This window comes from Oryctolagus cuniculus, chromosome 19, assembly GCF_051225735.1.
Source record: "Oryctolagus cuniculus isolate XC-2025 breed Fujian yellow rabbit chromosome 19, ASM5122573v1, whole genome shotgun sequence".
Classification (NCBI taxonomy): domain Eukaryota; kingdom Metazoa; phylum Chordata; class Mammalia; order Lagomorpha; family Leporidae; genus Oryctolagus; species Oryctolagus cuniculus.
In genome coordinates, this window is record NC_142885.1 from 18357910 (window position 1) to 18381675 (window position 23766).

The following is a 23766-nucleotide window of genomic DNA, read 5'->3' on the forward strand; positions in this document are numbered from 1 at the left end:
CGTCCTTAGCCTGAAAATCTAAAACCCAAACAACTATTACCACATCTCTCCAAACCAGACTCTTATGTTTTTCCTCTGATTAAACATTTGACAGTTTTCCTCCCAGATTCCCCTCCCACTGCCTGGACAACCATTCTTCCCTTCTTAGCATGTTCTTTGCCCCACAATTCTCGGCAAAGCCCCAGGGAAATCATTCGCCAATATCTTATTCAACTCTGTCTCTGTGGTTCCTCTATTCTAGGAACACTAGACCCCCACATTTCTGTCTCCACATGTATATAGGGCTCCCACCACTTGACCTTCCTTCACAAAATCTGGAAGTCCACTTTGCTGTCAGCCTGGCAGCCCAACCCCAGGGCACAGGGTTCCCTTCCCTTCCCTTCTCTCCTCCTTGGGCCCAAGGGCTGCCATCAACAGGACACAGCCACATGTACTACTAACCAGTTGCTCCTGTCCAGGGTGAAGGCACAGCTGGGTTTTACAAGAAAGCAGAGCAGTCCCCAGAAATGGAAGATTACCCAGCAGCTGAACTTCCGTGTCAACTCTGTGTCCAATTTCATATCGATGAAAATGTCTACAATAAAGTTACAAAACATTAAGAAATGGAAGACGACACACAAAAATGGAAAAATCTTCCACGTTGACTCATTGGCAAAATCAACATAATGCAAATATCCATTCTACCATAAGCAATTTACAGACACAATGGGATCCCAAGCAAAGGTCAAATAGCATTTTGCCCAGATGGAGAGAAAACAATGCTAAAATTCATATGAAAACACAGAACATCTGAATAGAGAAGGCAACCTTAAACAACATTGACAAAACTTGAAGCATCACAATAACAGATTGCAAGACACAGCACAGGACAGTTACAATCAAAACAGCATGCTATAGGCAAAAAAAAAAAAAAAAATGACAACAATGGAACAGAAAAGAAACACCTGAAATAACGCACACATCTACAACTAATCTATCTTTCAAGAAGGAGCTAAAGATCAATCCCAGGTTCAAAGGACCGTTTCTTTATAAAAAGGTCCTGAGAAAACTGGACCTCTACATGTAGAAGTATGAAAGAAGACCCATACTTTCCACCTTATACAAAAAGCAACTAAAACACGTCAAGGAACAAAATCTAAACCTCAATATCATCATATTATTAGAGAACATTGGGGAATACTGGAAAACATTGGCTTAAAGAAAGATTTCTGGGAAAAAATGCCAGTAGCACAATAAAAGCTGAAACAAACAAATGAGATTCCATCAAGCTGAGAAGCTTCTGCACTACAAAAGGAACACTCAGAAAAGTAAAGAGGCAACCAAAAGGATGGGAGAAACTATTTGCTAACTATGAAACTGATAAAAGATTAATATCCAGGCCAGTGCTGCCGCTCAATAGGCTAATCCTCCACCTGCAGCGCTAGCACTCTGGGTTCTAGTCCCGGTCAGGGCGCCAGATTCTGTCCCTCTTGCTCCTCTTCCAGTTCAGCCCTCTGCTGTGGCCAGGAGTGCAATGGAGGATGGCCCAAGTCCTTGAGCCCTGCACCCAAATGGGAGACCAGGAGAAGCACCTGGCTCCTGGCTTTGGAGCAGCGTGGTGTGCTAGCCGCAGCAGCCAATTGGGGATGAACCAATGGAAAAAGGAAGACCTTTCTCTCTCTTTCCCTCTCTCTCACTGTCTAACTCTGCCTGTCAAAAAATAAAGATTAATATCCAGAATCTAAAAAGAGCAAAGTCAAGAGGCTTTGAATAAGAGAAAATAATCTGCCAACTATAAAACTTATAAAAGATTAATAGCCACAATCTACAAAGAGTTCAAGGAACTCAACAACAACAAAACAAAAATTCCATTTAAAAATAGGCAAAGGACTTGAACAGGCATGTTTCAAGAGAGGAACTTCATATGGCCAACAGACACATGAAAAACGGCTCAGGATCGCTAGCCATCAGGTTTCACCACACCACAGTCAGAATGGCTCTCATACTAAAATCAACAAATGATAAATGCTGCTGAGGATCTGGCACTATGCTACCCTAATACACTGTTGGTAGAAATGTAACCTGGGGAAGCCACTGCCTAAGACAGTATGGAGATACCTCAGAAAGCTGAAAATAAATCTTCCATATGACTCAGCAATCCTTCTCCTGGTGATTTACCCCTAGGAAATGAAATCAGCAGACTTTAAAGGGTTATCTGTACCTCCAGGTTTACTGCAGCTCAGTTCACAATAGCTGAGATACAGAATCAAACCTGATGTCCATGAACTGATGACAGGAAGTGGAGAGTCTCCAGAAGAACAAGATTGCCTGGCAGCTGAGGTTAAGTGTCCACTCTGCATTAGTTTCACATCCGAGTCCTTCTTGGGGGGGAGGTGAGGCAGACAGCCGCATCATGGCTTCTTCACACCTGAGCCCCTGCCCAACCCCCGCTGCCTCTGAACCAGTGGATTTGCAGGGAAAACACTGCTGGGAAGAACCGGGATCCCCCATCCTTTGAGGCAGGCCCTGGGCATCTCTCTGTCCAAAAACTTAAACACAACAAGTCCATCCTGCACTCTACAAGCCTACTGAACCGCTACTGCCAATGCCAGCCAACGACGACACTGCCTCGGATATAGCCTACTTCTCCCCTAGGCCTACTGCGCAAGTACCACCCAACTAACACCCATCCCTTCCTCCCAGAAACACAGCGTCAGTAGAACAGGCCGCACTGCCTTGAAGAAACAGGGGCCACAGCCTGAGCCCCAGCCTGACATGCCTTTCCTGTGCTCACCATCATCAGGAGCACTCCAAGGGCATCGTTGCTCCCAATCCAGCCCACCAGAAGCTCAGGGCAGTGTGGAGCTCTCTACACCTCCCGGGCTAACACCCAGCCTCTCCCACATGGCGCACAGCTCTGCCAAACTGCCCATGGTCAGGGCTACTGAACGGCAGATACCTGCCCAGCATCCTTGGCCTGGTCAGTGCCAGGGTTGCTGCCCGGAGTCAGACAAACAAGTGCACAATGTGTTATGCCCCTGACAGGGAGGTAGGGTAGGGACTATCACTGTGTACCTAAATTGCATTTATGAAATGCATGGAATTTGGATCTCTTAACTAAAAAACAGTATCTTACAAGAACACCTGAACTGTCTTCTCTTGGTCGTTTCCTAGCCCCTCCCCTATGTCAAAATTGTAGGTGACACAGTCGCTCATCGCTTTGTCCCTGAGAACAGGCTGCCTTGTTTGAAATCCTAACTCAGAACATTTCATCCCACAACTTGCAGAATACATATTCTTCTCATCAGTCCCTGGAACTTTGTCTAGGACACAACATATGATAGGATATAAAGCAAGCCTAGAAAACTCAATAACTGAAATCAGTTCATGCATCTTCTATGATCAAAATGAAAGGAAACAGGAAATCAACAACTTAGGAATCTCCAGAACATATGCAAACATGTGGAGTCCGAGCAACATGCTCCTGAATGAATGGTTGGTCTTAGGAGAAATCAAAATGAAAATCCAGAAATTTCTGGAAATGATTAAAGATAACAGTACAACATAGCAAAACGTATGGGACACAGCAAATGCAATGTTAACAGGAAACTTTATAACAACTTGTGCCTACAACAAGATATTGGAAAGGAATCAAATAAATGAGCTTTTCAATGCATCACAAAATCTAGAAAAACAACGTATCAAACTCCAAATTAGTAGGATGACAGAAATCATGGAAATTTGAGAAGAAATGAACAAAGCTGAAGAAAAACATTATAAAAGATCATTGAGGCCAGCGCCGTGTCTCAATAGGCTAATCCTCCACTTGCGGCGCTGCCACACCGGATTCTAGTTCTGGTCGGGGTGCCAGATTCTGTCCCGGTTGCACCTCTTCCTGTCCAGCTCTTTCCTGTGGCCCGGGAGTGCAGTGTAGGATGGCCCAAGTGCTTGGGCCCTACATCCGCGTGGGTGATCTGGAGGAAGCACCTGGCTCCTGGCTTCAGATTGGCGCAGTGCACCAGCCTGAGCGGCCATTTAGAGAATGAAGCAATGAAAAGGAAGACCTTTCTGTCTCTCTCTCTGTCTAAATCTGCCTGTCCAAAAAAAATAAAAAGATCACTGATATGAAAATCTGGTTAAAAAATATTTTTTAGAAAATTGCTGAAAATCTCCAAAACAACAACAACAACAAAACAGGAATAAGACCCCAATCAGTAAAATCAGAAATGAAAAACAAACTGTAATAATAGAAACCCAATAATAAAAACAACTATCTGGAATTCCTACAATGTACTGTTTGCCAATGAATTGGAAATTCTTGGAAAAATCTCCCTCACTCCATAAATCTGCCTTTCAATTAAATAAATATTTAAAAAACATAATTATTTCAATAGATGAAAACAGCTGGAAAATATGCAAAAACCTTTCAGAAAGAAAACCTCAGGGAATCTGACAACAGAAAGTACATTCCTCTACACAATCAAGGCAATTTATGTCAAACCGACTGATAGCATCTTATGAATGGGGACAAGTTGGAAGCATTCCCAACTACGATCTGGAATCAGACAAGGATGCACTCTCATTATTGCTATTCAATATAGATCTGGAAGTTTTAGAGCCATTAGGCAAGAAAAAGAAATCAAATGGATACAAATTGGGAAGGAGGAAGTCAAACTATCCCTCCTTCAAAAGGACAAGATTTTATAAATGGGGGAACCAAGAAACTCCACCACGAGACCATTAGAACTCATAACAGAGTTTGGAAAAGTGGCAGGATAGAAAATCAACACACAAAAATCAATAGAATTTGTATACACACAATATCAGGGCTGAGAAACCACTTCGAAGATCCATTCCATTCACAATAGCTACTAAAATTTAAATAACTTTGAATAAAGGTATCCAAGGAGCTTGAAGATTTAAAAAGCAACTCCAATACTTTTCCAACTATTTCAAAATCATAAACTGGAAGGAGTAGGATTCAACTCTAACAAACACTTTTTGAGAGGCCGGCATTACTTTAACCACAAAAGATAACAAAACATGAAATACAAAGAAAACTGAAGGCCTATATGCATAATGAAAAAGATGCAAAGATTCTTAACAAAATTCTAGCCTAACAAAACCAAAACCACATGCTGAAGCTCACATAAAACCTTCAATTGGAATTTATATCAGAAATGCCATGATGTTCCACATTTGCAAATTAATACACATGATGAATTTTATCAAAAAATGGAAGAATAAAACCACATTGTCTGGGCTGGCGCTGTGTTACAGAGGGTTAAAACCAAAACACATAATGCCGGCATCTCATATGGGTGCCATTTAGCATCCAGGCTGCTCCACTTTCAATCCTGCTCCCTCCTAACATGCCTGGGAAAATGTCGGAGGATGTCCCAATTAGTTGGGGCCATGCAGCCACATGGGAGACTTGGAAGAAGGTTCTGGATCCTGATGGCTCAGTTTGGCCATCAAGGTCTTTTGGGGAATGAACTAGCAAACAGAAGACCTCTCTCCCTCCCTCCTTCTCTTTTGCTCTTGCTCTACCTATATCTCTCTGTATAAATCTTGCAAACAAATGAAATAAATCTTTTGAAAACCACATCATCTAATTAGATACAGATATCAGTAGAATAAAAAATGATTAAAAACTACACAAAATATACACAGAAGGAATACATATCAATATCATAAAGGCTATGTATGACAAACCAACAGCCAATGTCATGCTGGATGGGGAGAATGTGAAATCATTTTGTCAAACATATAACAACACAAAGATGTCCCTTTTAACACTCTTACTGAATGCAGTCTCCATATGGGAGACCTGGAAGAAACTCCTGACTCCTAGCTTTGGATCAGCCCAGCAATGGGCCCTGTGGCCATTTCGGGAGCAAACCAGCAGATGGAAGACCTCTATCTCTGTGTTTCCCTATCTCTGGATCTCTGCCACTTAAGAATATATATTTTTTTGAAAAAAGATCACTACGCAGCTCACGTGGAACTTGCCCACCCTACCTTTAACTGATGAAGAATTAAGAGTGGGAACAAGAGAAGGAGGAAGAAGAAGGCTGGGAGTGCAGGCTTGAGAGATGCTAGCATGGGAAGTAGTATCAGTATGTTTGAATCTGTATATAAGAAATACATGAAATTTACATACCTGATATAAAATTTTAAAAAGCAGATAATCTTCTAACCAGACTAACAAAAATGATAAAAACTCCAGTAAATAAAATTACAGAAAAAAAGCAGAGATTATAATCTACATCACTGAAACACAAGGTTTCAGAGAAATTGCTATTCAGTACTATATGCTAATAAACTGGAAAACTAGAAGAAACAGAGGAATCCCTGGATAACAAATACACGTGACCTACTAAGATTAAATCCAGAAGATATAGACAACCTAAAAAGACTCATAAAAATCAATGAAAACTAAAACACCCACCAAAAACACTGCTAGAACTGACTAAATAAATAAGTTAGAGGTTACAAATAAACATACCTTGTAACCCGCAGTCCTGTCCTCCAGCGCAAGCCCAGCCACCCGCTTCTCCGCTTCCCACAGCTGAGCCGCCGCCTGCCCCCACGGCCGTCAGCCTGCGGACATGAGTGTCTACACTGCTCCGAGGAGCCACGACCCCGCCGCCCCGCGACGAGGTCCCAGGCCTCTCATTGTTTCATAAGAAAAACTCACCTTCACTCCCGCACTCTCTGGGCCAGTACAGCTGCCGAAAACGCTGCCATCAGCCGAGAATTCCGGCAGCCAACAACATGCCGCCACCAGCAGATAATACCGTCTTGCTCTCCACCAGGCCGACTGCGCAAGCGCCAGCCATCTAGGACCCGCCTCTTCCTCCCAGTAAGCACAGCAGCACCAGAAGCTGCCAGGCAGCGTCAAAAACGTGGGTGACAGCAGTCTTGGCTCCGGGCTAAGACTGTGTTGATTTCCGATGTGCTCCAGGTAAGAAACGTTTTCTGGTAAAAAAAAAAAAAAGAAAAACCTGTCATTTGCAAAAAGAAAAAAAATGGATGCAACTGTAAAACCTTACACTTTAAAATAACCCTTTCCAAAAAAAGACAAACACTGTATATTCTCCCTGATCTGTGGTAACAGAGTACCTAAAAGGTGAGCTATATTAGTGATATTGATACTTTGACGTACAATGATTTAGACAACTCTTGTCTTGCAGATAGAATGATTTTAAACAAACCATGTCTTGCCTCTTCAGGAACAGATTTTTTTTTAATTCTTTCAAACTGTTGAATTCTTTACATAGTGCAGGCTTTATATTATGAGTATAAAATAATTGAAAATAGATTTTTGTATAAAACAAGAATGGGAATCGTGGATAGAGGATGAAGAGGGATGGGAAATAGGGCCGGTGCTGTGGCCAAGCAGGTTAACACCCTGGCCTGGAGCACCAGCATTAAATATGGGCGCCAGTTTGAGACTGGCTTCTGCACTTGCGATCCAGCTCTCTGCTATGGCCTGGGAAAGCAGTGGAGGATGGCCCAGGTCCTTGGGCCCCTGACCCATTGGGAGACGCAGAAGAAGCTCCTGGCTCCTGGCTTCAGATCAGCACAGCTCTGACCATTGTGGCCAATTGAGGAGTGAACCATCGGATGGAAGACCTCTCTATGCCTTTCCTCTCTCTGTGTAACTCTGACTTTCAAATAAATAAATAAATCTTTAAAAAAATGAAGAGGAATGGGAGCATGTTCGGGTTGGTCAGTAGGAGTGAGCGAGGGTAGAGTGGGAATAATTAATGTTTCTAAATTTGTATATATGAAATACATCAAGTTTGAATACTTTAAATCAAGTTTCCAGGTAAAAAAGGGAGGTAAAATTTTTAATGATTCATTATGAGAGAGAGAGCTAGAGATAGCTCTCATCTACTGAGTCACTCCCCAAATGCCCTCAAGATGGGACTAAAGCTGAGAAGTAGGATCTTCATCCACATCTCCCACATGGTTGACAGGAACTAAGGCCTTGAGCCACCCTCCAGGATACACAATAAGGTAGGCCATAAGTCTCAGCTAATTCAACAAATATCAAAATCATACCATGCATCTTCCACAACTACATGGAATGAAGGGGCGAATGACCACACCAAGAACCTCAAGAACATATACAACCACATGGAGACTGAACATGCTCCTGAATGAACTGTGAGTCAGAAAAAATTAAAAAAAGATGAAAACGAATACAGATGACAGTATAACATATCAAAACTTATCAGATACTGGAAAGTTTAGAGAAATTGGTGCCTATACCAAGAAATTGGAAAAGAATCAAATAAGTGAGCCACCAATGTAGCACCCTTGAAAAAAAATGAAATCAAATGCAAAATTATCAAGAGGAAAGAGATATATAAAATAGAGGAGAAATAAACAAAATTGAAAGCAAAAAAGAATATAAATATCAGTGAAATGAAGAACTTGCTTAAAAAATTTATACACTCTTGGTCCAACTATCCTTAAAAAAAAAGACCCCAATCAGTAAAATCAGAGATGAAAAATGAAAGGTAACAACAGATACCACAGATGATTAAAAGACTTACCCATCAGGAGCTAATACAAAGGACTGTATGCCAACCAATTAAAAAGTCTGTCTCTCCTACTCCGTCTATAATTCTGCCTCACAAATAAATAAATAAAACTTTCAAATAAACCATAGGCTTATTTCAATAGATGCAGAGAAAGCATTTGACAAAATACAACATCCTTTCATAGTGAAAACCTTAAGGAAACTGAGTGTAGTAAGAACATTGCTCAACATAATCAAGGCAATTTATGACAAACCTATAGACAGCATCTTATGAATGGGGAAATGTTGGAAGCATTCCCTGAAGAGCTGGAATCAGACAAGGATGACAACTTGTGCCCTTGCTATTCAATATAGACCTGGAAGTTTTAGCCAGACCTATTAGGCAAGAAAAAGAAATCCAAGGATACAAACTGGGAAGGAGGGAGTCAAATTACCCCTACTTGCGGGTGACAGGATTCTATATATAGGGGAAATAAGTCTCCACTAAGAGATTACTGGAATTCATAAAAAGAGTCTGGGGGAGTGCCAGGATACAAAATTAACACAAAAATCAATAGTCTATGTATAAAATGCCATGGCTGGGAAAGAACTTCTAAGATCAATCCCATTCACAATTGCTACAAAAAAATTAAACACCATGGGATAAAATTAATCAAGGATGCCAAAGTATCTACTATGAAAATTAGCAAACATTAGTGAAAGAAACAGAAGACACAGAAAATGGAAAAAGCTTTAATATTTAAGGACTAAAATAATCAATATAATCAAAATGTCCATAGTACCAAAAGCAATTTACAAATTCATGTGATCCCAATTAAAATGCCAATTACATTCTTTTCAGATCTAGGGGAAAAAGATGCTAAAATTCAAATGGAAACACAAGAGACCCAGAATAGCTAATGGAATCTTATATGTGAACAACAAAGCCAGAAGCATCACAATACCAGAATTCAAGACATACTTCAGGACAGTTACAAACAAAACAGCCTGATACTGGCAAAGAATAGACATGTGGACCAATGGAGCACAATAGAAACTCCAAAAACTCAATCCACACATCTACAAATAATTTATCTTTGACAAAGGATCTAAAATCCAACCATGTGACAAGGTCAGTCTCTTCAAAAAATGGTGCATAAAAGGTGGATCTCCCATGCAGAAGTATGAAAATAAAAACCTACCTCATTCTTACAAAAAAACAAACTCAAAAAAGGATCAAAGACCTAAATGTACAACCTAATACCATCAAATTCTTAGAGAACATTGTGGAAATGATGCAAGACATTGCCAGATGCAGACTTCTTGGAACACAGACGTACAGGCAATAAAAGCAAAAACACACAAATGGGATTACATCAAGCTGAGCAGCTTTTGCACTGTAAATGAAAACTCAGCAAAGTGAAGGGCAACTGACAGAATGAGAGAAAATATATGCAAACTATGACCTGATAAATTGTTAATATCCAGAATGTATAAAGTGCTCAAGAAACTCAACAACAACAAAACAAACAATGCAGTTAAGAATGGGCAACAGGCCGGCACCGCGGCTCACTAGGCTAATCCTCCGCCTTGCGGCGCCGGCACACCGGGTTCTAGTCCCGGTCGGGGCGCCGGATTCTGTCCCGGTTGCCCCTCTTCCAGGCCAGCCCTCTGCTGTGGCCAGGGAGTGCAGTGGAGGATGGCCCAGGTGCTTGGGCCCTGCACCCCATGGGAGACCAGGAAAAGCACCTGGCTCCTGGCTCCTGCCATCGGATCAGCGCGGTGCGCCGGCCACAGCGCGCCGACCGCGGCGGCCATTGGAGGGTGAACCAACGGCAAAGGAAGACCTTTCTCTCTGTCTCTCTCTCTCACTGTCCACTCTGCCTGTCAAAAAAAAAAAAAGAATGGGCAACAGACTTGAACAGACATTCCTCAAGGAAGGAAATGCAAATGACCAACAGACACATGAAAAAATGCTCAGGATCACTAGCCATTAGCGAAATGCAAAATGAAACCACAATGAAGTTTCACCTCACCACAGTTAGAATGGTTTGCATACAGAAATCAACAAACAACAAATGCTGGAAAGGATGTGGCAAAACAGTACACAAGTGGCCAGTGCCGTGGTGCACGAGGTGAATCCTCCTCCTGCGGTGCTGGCATCCCATATGGGCACCTGGTTCTAAACCCAGCTTCCCCTCTTCCAGTCCAGCTCTCTGCTGTGGCCTGGAAAAGCAATGAAGGATGGCCCAAGTGCTTGGGCCTCTGCACCCGTTTGGGAGACCAGGAAGAGGCACCTGGCTCCTGGATTTGGATCGGTGCAGCTCTGGCAATTGTGGCCATTTGGGGGGTGAACCATTGGATGGAACACTTTTCTCTCTGACTCTCACTCTCACTGTCTGTAACTCTTCCTGTCAATTATTAATATAATTATAATAATATATTAATATTATTAATATAAATAACATAATAATAATAATGCAGTACCCTAATCCACTGGGAATGTAATCTGGTGAAGCCATTGTGGAAGACAGTATGGAGACACCTCAAAAGGCTGAAAATAGATGAATCATATGAACCAGCAATGCCACTCATGGGAATTTACCTAAACAAATTGAAATCAGCAGATGAAAGAGTTATCTGTACCCACGTTTATGGCTGCTCAATTCACAACAGCTAAGATATGGAATCAATCCAGATGTCTATCAAATGATGATTAGATAAAGAAATTATGGAGGCCAGCACAAAGTGGGTTAAGCCTCCTACTTGCTGCACCAGCATCCCATAGGTGTTCCTGTTCGAAGCCTGGATCCTCCCTGATGAAGGCCTAGGAAAACAGTGGAAGATGGCCCAAGTCCTTGGGCCCTTGCACCTGCGTGGGAGACCCAAAAGAAGCTCCTGGCTCCTGGCTTTGCATCAGCCCAGTTCTAGCCATTGCATCCATTTAGAGAGTGAACCAGAAGGAAGACCTCTCATTCTCAGATGGAAGATCTCTCGTTCTCTGTCTCTCCCTCTCTCAACTCTGCCTCTCAGAAAAATGAATCTTGAAAAAAAGTAACTATGGTATATACACACTATGGAATACTATTCAGCAGGAAAAAATGCAATGAAGTCTTTTGCAACAAAATGGATATAACTAGAAAACATTATACTTAGTGAAATAAGCTAGTCCCCAAAAGACAAATACCACATGTTGTCCCTGATCTGCGGTGACTAATAGAGTATTTAACAGGTAATAATGTGTAGGAATAAAATGAGTATTTTGAGATATGATGCTTTTTTTTACAAGCCTTGTCTCACTTTGAGAAACAATTTATTTTCTTCATACTATTTGTTGAACTTTTTACTTAGTGAATAGTGACTATTTTGAGTATAAAGTTACCTGAAAATATTTTTCTATTAAAATTAACAGTGGATCAGCTTAGTATACCTTAAGTAAGGATTTCAACAGTTTGCTCCCACACAGAAACATAAAGTGAAAAATAATAGATGATTTTTTTTAAATGATGATGAAATCAGATCAGACCTATTGTCATGTTTAATCCCAGTGAGAGTCAAGTTGGGAATTGATAATTTCTTTTTCTTTTTTTTTTTTTACAGAAGATCAGTTTAGTGTACATTAAGTAAAGATTTCAATCGTTTGCACCCCCATAGAAACACAAAGTGAAATATACTGTTTGAGTACTCGTTATAGCATTAAGCCTCAGTGTACAGCACATTAAGGACAGAGATCCTACATGAGGAGTAAGTGCACAGTGACTCCTGTTGTTGACTTTACAAATTGACACTCCTGTTTATGGCATCAGTAATCTCCCTATTCTCCAGTCATGAGTTTCCAAGGCTATGGAAGCCCCTTGAGTTCTCCGACTCTTATCTTGTTTAGACACAGTCATAGTCAAAGTGGAGGTTCTCTCCTCCCTTCAGAGAAAGGCACCTCCCTCTTTGAAGACCTGTTCTTTCCACTGGGATCTCACTCACAGAGATCTTTTTGCCAGAGTGTCTTGGCTTTCCATGCCTGAAATACTCTCATGGGCTTTTCAGCCAGATCCGAGTGCCTTTAGGGCTGATCTTCTGTATATTAAGATAATCGAAAATGAATCTTGATGTGAATGGAAGGGGAGAGGGAGTGGGAAAGGGGAGGGTTGTGGGTGGGAGGGACGGTACGGGGGGGGAAGCCATTGTAACCCATGAGTCATACTTTGGAAATTTATATTCATTAAATAAAAGATAAAAAAATTAACAGTGGAAACAGGAGAGGGAAGAGGAAGAAGTATGGAAGCATGGGTTAGAGGAAGCGTTGGATGTGAAGAATCAATACGTTCCTGAATATGTATATGGCAAGTACATGAAATTTGTTTACCTCACATAAAATTTTTAAAAACTAAATAAGCCTCTAACAAGACTGACAAAGAAAAAAAGAGAAAAAAACTTCAAAACCTCAAATAAGTAAGATTAGATGAAAAATCAGACAGTATAATCAACACTACTGAAATACAAGGCTTCAAAAGAAACTGCCATTCAATACTATATGCTAATAAACTGGAAAAAGCAGAAAAATGGAGAAGTTTTTTCAATACAAATAACTTACCAAATTTAATCCAGAAGATACGGATAATCTAGCAGACTCATAAAAAGTAATGGCATTGTAGCAGTAAGCAAAATTCTTCCATCAATAAAAAGCCCATGACTTGATGGCTTTACTATCCAATTCTACAAAACATTTAAAGACAAACTCCAACAATCTTCAGACTATTTGAAAACACTGAACAGGATGGAACACTGTCAAACACTTTTTAGGAGGCCAACATCCATTTGATGCCAAAAACGAACAAAGACACAAAATGGAAAGAATACTACAGGCCTATATCCTTGAAGAACATAGATAAAAAGATTCTCAACAGAGTACAAAATAAACAATTGAAAACATCAAAAAGCTGATACATAACTATCAATTGGAATTGATCCTAGAAATGCAAGGGTGGTTCCATATTTGCAAAACAATAAATATCATAAATTAATCAACATAATGAAAGAATAGAAACCATACTCTCATTAGATCCAGAGAAAGCATTTGATATGATGCATTGTTTCATGGCACAAAAAAAAACCTCCACAAATTAGGCATAGAAGGAACATGCCTCAAAAACATGTGATATTTGACAAAGAATCAGCCAATATTATACTGAATGAGGAGAAGATGAACGCATTTTGTCAAAATCTGTAACAACACAAGGACGTCCACTCTCACCACTCTAACTGAATACAGTACTATACATTTTCACAAGAGCAATTACAGAGGAGAACAAAATAACAGGCACTAAAACTGGAAAAGAACAAGTAAAATAATTAATGTTTGCAGATGACATGATGTTGCTCCTGGAAGAACACAAACATTCCAGCAAAATGCTGCTTCAACTGATAATCCAATTCAGAAAACTTTAGAAGTACAAGTAAACATTTGAAAAAGCTGCTTTTTACATATTAATGATGGCCTCACTGACAAAGAAAGCAACAAAAATCCAATTTACAATAACCACAAAAATTAGACTATTGAGGAATAAATTTAATCAAATAAGTGAAAGATCTCTATAATGAAAATCATCAAACGCTGACCAAAGAAACCATCAAGGACACAAAACTGGAAAGGTATTCCTTTTTTTGTGGATTGGAAGAATTTGTATCATTAAAATGTCTATCTCATGGAAAGAAATCTACAGAATACCAATGACATTCTCTACAGAATTTAAAAAAACAACCCTCAAATTCATACAGAACCACAGAAGATCCAGAAACGCTAAGGTGAACCTGAGGAAATAAAAATCAAGCTGGAGACATCACAATACCTGACTTCAAAGCATACTAAAAAACTGTATTAACATCACATCACACTGATACTTAAAAAAAAAAAAAAAACTGAGACATAGACCGATGGAGTGAAACAGAGAATCCCAAAGTTAATGTAAATACATATAGGCCGGCGCCGCGGCTCACTAGGCTAATCCTCCTCCTAGCGGCGCCGGCATACCGGGTTCTAGTCCCGGTTGGGGCGCCGGATTCTGTCCCGGTTGCCCCTCTTCCAGGCCAGCCCTCTGCTGTGGCCAGGGAGTGCAGTGGAGGATGGCCCAGGTGCTTGGGCCCTGCACCCCATGGGAGACCAGGAAAAGCACCTGGCTCCTGGCTCCTGCCATCGGATCAGTGCGGTGCGCCGGCCGCAGCGCGCCAGCCGCGGCGGCCATTGGAGGGTGAACCAACGGCAAAGGAAGACCTTTCTCTCTGTCTCTCTCTCTCACTGTCCACTCTGCCTGTCAAAAAAAAATTGTAAATACATATAGCCACCTGATTTTTGACAAAAGGGGTCAGATCTTTCATTGGTGTAAGGATAATCTCTTCAACAAATAGTGCTGGCAAAGCTCGATGTATTCGTGTAGAAGAATGGAATTAGATCCATATCTCTCATCATTTATAAAAATCAACTGAGATGGGGCAGCCGTGCACTTCTCAGAAGACTGTTCTTACAAGTATGGTCAAAAACAGTGAAGCCAGGTGCCAGTGCTGTGGTGTAGTGGGTAGGGCCACCAGCAGCGCAGGCATCCATTGATCGGACCATTGCCTGCCCTGGCTGCTCCACTTCTGATCCAGCTCCCTTTTAGAGGCCTGAGGAATGGCTGTTTGAGGGTGGGTCGATTGTTTCGGCCTCTGTCACCCTTATGGGGAGACAAGGTGGGGTGAACCAACAGTAAAAGGATGACCTTTCTCTCTGCCTCTATCTCTCACTGTCCACTCTGCCTGTCAAAAAAAATAATTATTAAAAAAAGGACAATTATACTGCTCTTGTGGAATTGTGGTCTTCCTACTTTTCCTTGTTGAATACTATGGTTAGTGGTGAATTAAGATTATGAATAATAAAGTGAATTAAAATTATATCTTGCAAAAAATAATGAAAAGAAGAGAGACAAGGGAGGGAGAGGAAGAGCAAAAGAGGAATGTGGTTGTCTTCCTGGAACAGCACCTATGAAATTCATGAAAAATTATTTCAAACATAATTTAAAAATAATGAAGAACATTACACTAGCATAGTTTTAATGATCTGTGATTACATTAAAATTTATGCTATTGGGTAAAATGGTCATTTTCCGTTCAGCTGTTTATGCCTGTTTGCTTATTTCCCACTAAATTAGGGTTTCTCTTTTTTTTTTCTTTTTTACTTCTTTTTTTTTTGACAGGCAGAATGGACAGTGAGAGAGAGAGAGAGAGACAGAAAGGTCTTCCTTTTTTGCCATTGGTTCACCCTCCAATGGCCGCTGCAGCCGGAGCGCTGCAGCCAGGGCACTGCGCTGACCCGATGGCAGGAGCCAGGTACTTATCCTGGTCTCCCATGGGGTGCAGGGCCCAAGGACTTAGGCCATCCTCCACTGCATTCCCGGGCCACAGCAGAGAGCTGGCCTGGAAGAGGGGCAACTGGGACAGAATCTGGCGCCCTGACCAGGACTAGAACCCGGTGTGCCGGCGCCGCAAGGCGGAGGATTAGCCTATTGAGCTGCGGCGCCAGCCTTTTACTTTTTTTTTAAAGATTTACTTTATTTTCTTGGAAGGCACAGTTACTTACAGAGAGAAGGAGAGAGAGAGGAAAAGAGATTTTCCATCTACTCAGTTCACTCCACAAATGGCCAGAACAGCCAGGGTTCATCCACAATGAAACCAGGAGCCAAGAGCTTATTCTAGGTCACCCACAAGGGTGCAGAGGCCCAAGCACTTGGGCTATCCTCTGCTACTATCCTAGAGGCATTAGCAGGGAGCTGTATCAGAGGTAGAACAGACAGGATTTGGACCAGAGCTCGTACAGTGCCATTCCCATGTTCTTAAACTTCTTACTTGATGAAGCATTTACCAAAGTCATGTCATCAATGTTTTTCTTAAGGCTTATGTATTCATTTGCCAGGCAGAGTGACAGAGACACAAAGAGAGATCTTCTACCTGCTGACTTACTCCTCAAATGCCCCCAACAGCCAGGATTGGGCCAGGCAGAAGCCAGGAGCCAGGAACTACATCTCAGTCTCCAATGTAGGTGGCAGGAACTACGCACTTGGGCCATTGTTTGTTGCCTCCCAGGGGAATTACCAGGAAACTGAACTGGACATGGGGGAGCTAGGACTCACAACAGGCAGCTTATGCAGGATGCTGACAACCCAAATGTCACATTAACATGCTGTGCATCATGCCCACCCATTTCTAAACTTTTCTGATTAGTTACTGCATCTTAGTCTATTTGGGTTACTGTAAGTAAACACATTACACTGGGAAATTTATAAACAGCAGGAATATATTACTCTCTTTTGGAGGGTGGTAAGTCCAAGATCACAGTGTTAGGGGCTCAGTGTCTAGTGAAGCTTTGCTGGCTAATGTCTGTGTGCCTTCATGTGGCAGAATAGCAAAGGGGTAAACAAGCTGCTCCATCAAGCCATTCTTAAAAGGGTGCTGTGGCATAGTGGGTAAAGCCGCCTTCAGGCCTGGCATCCCACATTGGCACGGGTTTGAGTACCAGAGGCTCCACTTCTGATCCAACTCTCTGCTGCAGCATGGGAAACCAGTGCCAGTGGAAGATGGCCCAAGCCCTTGGACCCCTGTTTCCATGTGGGAGACCTGGAATACACTGGTTCCTGGTTTCTGATTGGCTCAGCTCTGGCCACTGTGGCCGACTGGGGAGTGAACCAGAAGATGGAAGTCTTTTCTCTCTGGTCCTTCCTCTCTCTGTCTTTAACTCTGCTTCTCAAATAAGTAAATAAAACTTTTTTTAAAAAATAAAGGCAGTGATAGCATTCTCAGAAGATCTGCCCTCATGATCCAGTCACCTCCCAGCACCCCTGCTCTTAAATAACAACACATTGAGTATTACGTTTCAACACATGCATATTGAGGGGACACATCAGTTAGCAACAGCTACCCCAAATCATTTATTATGAACCCCCAATGCATATTTAATTATAAAAACTCATTATAAAGCTTGTAAAATATGTATTAAAATACTACAGATGATATGATTCTGTAAAGGTAACTTCTATTACTAATATATTTTTACCTGGCAACCCCAAAAAGAATCTGAAACTACATAGATACTAATGGGAGAATTCTAAGATTGGCCATATGCACTGTGCAATAAGACTACTCTTTTAGTCCTGTTCACTGGTCATGTGAATGATTTTGGTGAAAATTTACCAGTGGTTGCATGGTTGATATTTTTTCAGTTCACAAATTATTGTCAAGAATCAGTTTAGGGGCCAGCGCTGTGGAATAGTGGATGAAGCCACCACCTGCAGTGCCGGCATGTATATGGGGCACAGGTTCGAGTCCCGGCTGCTCCACTTTCAATCCAGCTCTCTGCTACGGACTGGGAAAGCAGAAGATGGTCCAAGGTCTTGGGCCCCTGAACCCAAAAAAGGTGGAAGACCTCTCTCTCTCTCTGCACCCCCACTTCTGCATCTGCCTCTGTCTCTCTGTAACTCAGCCTTTCAAATAAATAAATAAATCTTTTAAAAAAGAATCAGTTTAAACCAAGGGTACATTTTTCAAGGTCTTTAATATAGAAATTGGATATCATCAATGAAGCATATCATAGTATGCTTTCTATAGAAATTTGTAAAAAGAGATAAAATTGACATTGTATTCTGATAAAACTTTTGATTCCAAAAGAAGACATAGCAATCATAAATATTTATGCACTGAATACAAGACCACCGGTTATATACAGAAAATACTATTAGACCTAAAGAAAGAGAGACACTCCTAGACAATAAAAGTGGGTGACTTCAACAATGCACTCTCATCAATGGACAGATCATCTAGATAGAAAATAAGTAAAGACACATCAGAGTTGAAACATAACATCAAACAAACGCCCTAACAGACCAAAAGCTATATTCTATTCACCACATTGAACATTTTTTCAGGGTATACCAAACATTAGGCCACAAATCAACTCTCATTTAATTTGAAAAGACTGAAATCCTATCAAGTAACTAGAAATAAACGAACAAAAAGAGAATACTCAAAAAATATATGGAAATTAAACAAGATGCTCCTGAATGAACAATGGGACACTGAAGAAATTTAAAAGGAAATAAAATATTTCTTGAAATAAATGAAAATGAAAACACAACATATTAACTCCTGTGAGTTACAGCAAAAGCATTATTAAGAGGTAAGTTTATAGCATATAGTGATTATATTACAAAAGAGAAATGTTTCAAATTAAAGATCTAATGATGCATCTCAAAAACTTAGAAAAATAAGATCACAACATTTAAGCAGAAGGAGGTGAGAAATAATCTATGTCACAGCATAAATAAATGAAATTTAAAAAAGATCAAGAAATCAAAAATTCATTTTGAGAAGGTAAACAAAATTAATAATCCTCAGAGGGGATTCCAACATGGAGGAATAGGGAAATGGAGGACTGCTATAGGCTAGGATAAAATAGAAAAAAAGGCAAGAAAGTGCATTCTCAGGGGAGACTGGAGATTCTGTAAGAGGAGGAGAGATGCTGTGGGTCTGTGTGGAAGCTGCAGATGCCCAGCAACAAGCACTGATACAACACAAGTGCCAGCAGCCGAGAGCTGGAGAAAGTGCCGGCTCTGAAGACCAAGGTGAGATCAGACTGCAGTGGCCCATGCCACTGCTGAAATAGCTGCAGAGAGAGCCTAGCAGACTACACTGTCTTGGGGTGTGACTTGGACCCTGAGGGTAATGGGTATCCCCTAACCCAGCAGAAAAGAGAGACAATTTCTCCCCATCCTCTCACAACAGCCCCCGACAACCAGCTCAGAGAGGGCAGGCACCATTTTGGATATGCTAGTAGCTGCAGCAGCTCTCATGCAGACTCCCAGGAACAGTCAGGGAAAAGGCACCATCTTGTCTCAAGTAGCAACAGCCCAGGTGTTGCCCAGCAACAGGCAGGGAGAAGGAGCCATTCTGACATCATCACTAGCTGCAGGGACTCTTCTAAGTGTCCAAAAACTGGCGGGGAGAAGCATGATTGTGAAACAAGCAGTGCTGTGGCCAGCAGCTCTTGTGGACATGTATGACCAGGGATTTCACCACAGGGAAAAATCTGTGTTCCCCACCGACTTTCAGTCTGGGTGGAAAGACTGACAGGGGGCTGCAAATGCACCTATGACTATCATGAGCCCTTAGCCTCTCAACATAACGCAGGCTCTGGAGCTCAAACTGCCTAAGTGGAGAACCCATAGGCAACTGGCTCTCAGAATTTCTCAGCCTCTCCAAAGACAGAACAGGTTAGTGCAGTGGGGTGGGTCTTCTGCACCCTGTGTCTGTGGGAGCTCTGGTACTGAGACTGTGGGAACCCAGGCATGCAGGAGAGGGTGCACGGTGTAGCTGGTTTCTGGGAAAATACTTGGGTAGCTCCATAAGCTCAGCACCCTGGCTGCCTGGGGTGGGTCACTGCAGCAGGATCTGTGCTCACACTGAACACTGCACAGACCCTTTGTGGCAATCATGCAGAACCACAGAACCACAGAAGCACAGATGAGAACAGCACCCACTGAGGGTTAACAACAGATTTCATGAGGCAGATCTCTGGAAAATTAACAGGCAAACAAAAAAATGAAGAAGAACAAATTAGAAAAGTGAAAAATAGGGTTGGAGATGTATAGGATACTACCAAATGACACAATATAGGGTCTTAGGGGTTACTGAAGGCATGGAAAGAGAGAATGGATTAGAAGGCCTTTTAGTGAAATAATTACAGAAAACTTCCCGAATTTGGACAAAGTAAGTATGTCCAAGTACTAGAAACACACAGCACTCTTAATATACATGACCAGAAAAGACCTTCACCATGACATATTGTAGTCAAATGCTCCACAGTCAAACATAGAGAAAAGATTCAAAGATATGCATAAAGGGAAATGTCAGATTACTTTCAGAGTATCTTCAATTAGACTTACAGCTGACTTCTCATCAGGAATTACTACAAAGAGCTGTAGCCCAACACATCAGGAAACCTAGAAGAAAAACATTCCTGGACACACACAACCCACCAAAATTGACCCAAGACACAGAAAAACCTAACAGATCAATAAACAAGACACAAATTGATTCAGTAATAAAGACACTCCCAACAAAGAAAAACCTAGGATTGGACAGTTTTACTGCTGAATTCTATCAGACATTTAAAGAAGAACTAAAACCAATTCTTCTCAAGCTATTCAAAACAACTGAAAGAGAGGGAAGCCTTCCAAACTCCTTCCATGATGACAGCATCACCTTAATTCCTAAATCAGAAAAGGATACAAGAGAGAAATTATACACAAATGTCCCTGATAAGCACACATAAAAATCATCATCAAAATACTAGCCAATTGAATACAACAACATATAAGAAATGATCATTCATCCGGACAAAGTGGGTATTATCCCTGGTACACAGCAACTATTAGCATTCACAAATCAATGTGATACACCACATTAACAAAGTGAAGAACAAAAATGATATGATTATCTCATTAATAGCAGGAAAAGCATTTCATAGAATACAACACCCTTTCATGATGAAAACCTGAGTAAAAACTGTATATAAAGGATCCACAAGACTCTACTCAGAGATTATTAGAACTCGTAGGAGGTCCAAATATGGCAGAGTAGGGAGTGAGCTTAACTCTTCGCTTCTAGCCCAGGAGATGATAGTTTAAAAATGTGGAGAGAGTGTAATCTAAGGATAGAATTAGTGAGTCAATGGCAGAGGAAACTGTACCGAAATTAGAGAGACAGGGTGGACCTACCTGGCAGGCATGGATGCACATCGCTCAGGACTCTAGCCTACCCAGCCAACAGCCTATGGACCAGCACTGGAAAGTGAAGTGAGACAAGACCACAGCAGACCCAGAAGTGGCAAAAAAGCTGCAGAAAGAGTCTAGAGGGAACCAGGCTTGGAGCCCCATGGGAGACACTGTACTAGCCAAACTAGATGATAAAAAGAAAAAGAATGGGGTGGACACGTTTCTCTCTCCCAAATCAGTTTACAACAGCGTCCTGTAACATGCCAGTAGAAGGGTGCCATTTCAGAGATACATCACAGGTGCACCAGCTCGTATCTCTGCACAGCAACCAGCCAAGTGGAGACTCCTGATTCTGGTGGGGAGAACTAACAGGGGGCCGATAGCTTGTGACTGTGTGAAGTGTCTGTATTTGGACACGGGAAAAAACTGAGGGTGTGTGGGAAGACTCACAGTGTGGCTAGGACTTTGAGCAGTTACAGTGGGAGACTCCATATGCTCAGGGTTTCCTGGTTACCTGGTGAGAGATACTGCTAGGGAAACTGATCTTACACTGAGGAATGCACAGATCCTTTGTGTGGACCTTGGGACAGAGCGGATAAATATAATACAAACTTGGGCTAGCACTCTAGCCTGGGTCTCCATTGAGGAGAGGAGCTCAGCTGCACAGAATAAATTCCCTTTTGATGAGAGAGAGAGAGAGAGAGAGAGAGAGAGAGAGAGATTTGCCACAACAAACCTGGGTGTGTCACTTGGGGCATTCCCTTATCCCTGGAGAACTGAACACAGCTCTCTGGCCACCCCCACTACAAGCCTCTAGATATTCACTAAGAAAACCTTCCACTTATCTACACAGTCATAGTCCAAAGAGAAAAGTTGCCACAGCAAAAAAAAATAAATAAATAAAAAGAGAGACAAAGAGAAAACCAACAAGTATCTCCACAAATGCCAAACAATAAATACACCAATTCAAGAAACAAGAATAGAAAGACAACATGATGCCCCCAAAAGAACAAGACACTTTGGAGCCTGAACTGTGGCATAGTCGGTAAAGCCGCCATGTGCCGTGCCAACATACCATATGGGTACTACTTCAAGTTCTGGCTGAACGATTTCCAATCCAGCGCTCTGCTCTGGCCTGGAAAAGCAGTGTAATACGGTCAAAGTCCTTGGACCTCAGCACCCACATGGGAGATCTCCATAAGCTCCTGGCTCCTGGCTGCAGATTGGTATACAACGCCCATTGTGGCCAACTGGGTAGTGGCAAGCTGATGGAAGACTTCTCTCTATCTCTCTCTCTCTTTCTCTGCCTCTTCTTCTCTCTCTGTGTAGTGCTTTCAAATAAATAATAAATAAATCTTAAAAAAACCATGAAACTTCAATACTAGATTGTGAAGATGATGAGATAGAAGAATTGAAGAAATGGAATTCAAAAAATTGATCGTAAAATACATAGAAGTAATCAGAAGCAAATGCATCAACTACTGAAATCCATATTGGACATGAAAGAAAATTTGTCCCATGAAATCTCAATGAAATGAAAAATGCAACAGAACAAACAAAAATGCAGTGGAGACCTTTAACAATAGAATTGATGAAGCATAAGAAGATATCGGCATAGAAGACCAAGCACCAGAAACTATATAATCAAACAAAAGAAAAAAGAGGAATTTAGGAAACAAGAACAATTCCTTATTAGAATGCGAACATGAAGAGATTGATGCAATGCTGGATAGGGAATTTGAAAAACTGATTGTAGGTTACTTATAAATCATCAGAAGTAAATCCACGAGTTAAAGAAATCCATAGATGACATGAATGAAAAATTTTTCCATGAAATTGAAATTTTAAATAGAAATGAAATTAAATGTTAGAAATCAAGAACTCAATAGCTCAAATAAAGTACGTGGTGGAATATCTTAGCAACAGACTCAGTGAGTCAGAAGAAAGAGTATCTAACTTAGAAGACAATTTTCTGGAAATTTTACAGTCAAACCAAAAAAAATGAAGAAGAAGAAATTAGAAAACTTAAAAACAGTCTTGGAGATTTATGGGAAAATATCAAATGACCAAACATACAGGTCTTAGGCGTTTCTGAGAAAGACAGAATGGATGAGAAGGCCTTTTTAGTGAAGTAATTACACTAAACTTCCCTAATTTGGAGAATGAAAGGGACATCCAAGTACAGGAAGCACACAGATCTCCTAATAGACATGACCAGAAAAGATCCTCACTACAGCACATTGTAGTCAAAATCTCCACTGTGAAACAAAGATTCTAAAATGTGCATAAGAGAAATGCCAGATAACTCTCAGAGGATCTCCAATTAGACTCACAGCTGACTTCTCATCAGAAACCCCACAGGCTAGTAGAGAATGGCACAATATATCCCAAGTCTTAAGAGAAAAAAAAAAGGTCAACCCAGAATACTGTACCCCACAAAGCACTCATTTATCAATGAAGGGG

At 41.3% G+C, this 23766-nt stretch overlaps 1 long non-coding RNA gene across 1 annotated transcript in view; it reads right to left on the minus strand.

Annotated features, from left to right (window-relative positions):
- Positions 1–6287: 6287 nt before the first annotated feature.
- The window catches only part of LOC149120369 (uncharacterized), a 50017-nt gene continuing 32538 nt past the window's right edge, over positions 6288–23766 (minus strand). The window contains exon 3 of the long non-coding RNA XR_016226390.1: positions 6288–6960. This is a non-coding gene — a long non-coding RNA (uncharacterized LOC149120369). The remainder of the gene's footprint in view (positions 6961–23766) is intronic.